Below are 2,637 nucleotides of genomic sequence, written 5' to 3' on the forward strand. Positions count from 1 at the left end.
TTAACTAAATAGTAACAAGAGTAAATCTTATATATACTATCATCGTACAAGTGAAATTTAGATTTGAAATTTAAATTTAGCATATGCTGCATTCATCTAAGCATAACAGTGTATACACAGTCAGTGCATAGAAGATTAATGCTAATAACAATAGCAAGAATGTTATAAACCAAGTATGTGAACAAAGTAAAATATTTGATAAATATCAAGAAGGCAAACAGAAAACAAAAATCATCTTAAAAATTGTACCAAAATTTCCAATGAGTATAGTATAATCCAAACATGAGACGTCTGTTGATAGGCATTCTACAAAGATATGCTAAAGGGTACTCCTGCTACTAGCTAAGCCTCAAGAGAAAAGATGCAAATTAGCCAATCCAAAATTCCTACCAAACATCTGCGTAACTACCTAATCTTCAAAACTTTAAAGCAAAACAAAATTAATCAGTGCTTTCTCAGAAGAAAGGGATAAGATATTTAGCAGGCCTCCTTAATTTGGAAAAGGTCAGCCAATTTTTGTGAGCAAAAGAAAAAAGATTGGACAAAGAGAAATGTAAGTCGAACAGTCACAATATAAAGCAAACTTAAGTATTCCAAGCAACTTGCGACAAAGGAAAATAAAAGTTGAGGTGAATAGTACATATCTAATTTTGCAAAGGATTGACAAGAAAACCTTCAATTAAATTAGCATTTCTTTGAAAAAGAAATGCTCTTCAATTGAATTATCATTTCTTCTTCAAACTAATGCACCTTCTACTTTACTATTCCCTTGATCATTACAAATGAAAACCTGACGTAACACCCTAATGCAAACCGCTAAAATATCTTTTTCATTTACTTTTCATATAAGAAGACAACCCTTAAGGCTTACCCAACCACCACTGCGAGGTATTGTAAATTCTAGTGCAAAATGTTCAAGTGGCCCTCAAACTATAATAAAATTTAACTTTTGACTCTCTAACTATTAACTGATAAGTTTTATCTCTCTGATTAATTAAAACATAAAATTTTAGCCTTTTCGTTAACTTGAGCCGTTATGTTTAACAAAAATAGCATGACATGTGTAGCAGTGTCCCTCAAACTATTATAAAGTTCAACTTTTGACCCTCCAACTATTAACTGATAAATTTTACCCCACAAACTAATTAAAACATATAATTATAAATCTTCCATCAATTTGAATCGTTATGTCAAATAGAAACATCACCATGTGTGCAGTAAGGGCATAATCGAGGGGTGTTTTCATCTTTCACAGGTCACGCTAGGGTAAAATTGGACTTATAAACTAATTTACCAAATCTTCAATTGTTGAACTTGACCTAAATCAATTGAAAATCTAAAACTCAAAACCCTAAATAGGAAAATTCCAGCAAGGATAGGCAACATGAATTAATTGAGTTGTCTTCATTTGGAATTTAACTTATTTTTCGGTGTTGTGTCAAATTCATTAGATTCATGTGCTTCTCTTAATGACATATATTTGGCATTCAAATCATTTTTTGGGAATATTCCAACAAGTCTGGGTTCCCTTCCAAGTTTGAACTTTCTAAGTCTCTCAAATAATCAATTTTATGATAAGATTCTTCTAAAGTTTACACCATTGTATCTAAACCTTCTTGTTTTGTCAAACACTCAATTGGACACATCCCAAATTCTTTATCAATAGATGTTTCTATTCGATATTACGACTTAAGTTGACGAAAAAAATAGAACTATACATTTTAATTAGTTGAAGGAAAGGAACTTATCAGTTAATAATTGAAAGGTCAAAAGTTAAACTTTGTAATAATTTAAGGATTGCTAGCATCTCATGAATCCTTAATCTCTGTTAGACATAACGACTCAAGTTGACAGAAGAGTTAGAATTAATGTTTTAATTAGTTGGAGGGTTAAAACTTATAAGTTAATAGTTCGAGAGTCAAAAATTCAATTTTGTAATAATTTGAACGTGATAGGGCATTTTCCCTTAAACTCTATAATTACTAAGACCACTTTCTTTCCACAAAACAAAATAAAAAAAGAATGAGAAGAAATAAATCAGACTGATCAAGAAATAGACTAAGTCCAGTACAGGAAAAATTTTCTGCAAAAATCAATACCTACGGTGACTTTTATTAACAAAAAAGGCTCATATTTTATCCAAATTTCTTCATGCAAATACCAACAGTGACTTATCCGGAAAACGACACTTCTCATGTTTGCAATGCAGTGACACATACAAAATTTTGTAACTTTAACACCAAACCAAGAAAATAAAGAAAGGGCACAGAACAACTAGAATTCCTCCCATTAACTAAATGGAGGTTAACAATATACTCTTGGACTAAAGTGATAATAATCAATGATGTTACCAGAATTGGCCATCAAATTACAGAAAAGTATCATCGCACAAACTATATTACAAATTCCAGATACGATACTAGTTCTAATTGGCACAATAAACGTTTATTAATAACAGGAAATATTTGATTCTGTATAGCCATATTCATTTATTCTGAAAATATTGGAGAGTTCGCTAAAAGTAGGATCCCAACCATCATATTGTCTAAATGCAGTACTAGACATTTAATACGAGGAAAGGGCAGTATTACACTATCACATGATAGTGTAATAGGTGGAACATTGTAAAACAGTGAA

The sequence above is a fragment of the Coffea arabica genome, chromosome 7c (genome assembly GCF_036785885.1).
Source record: "Coffea arabica cultivar ET-39 chromosome 7c, Coffea Arabica ET-39 HiFi, whole genome shotgun sequence".
Lineage (NCBI taxonomy): Eukaryota > Viridiplantae > Streptophyta > Magnoliopsida > Gentianales > Rubiaceae > Coffea > Coffea arabica.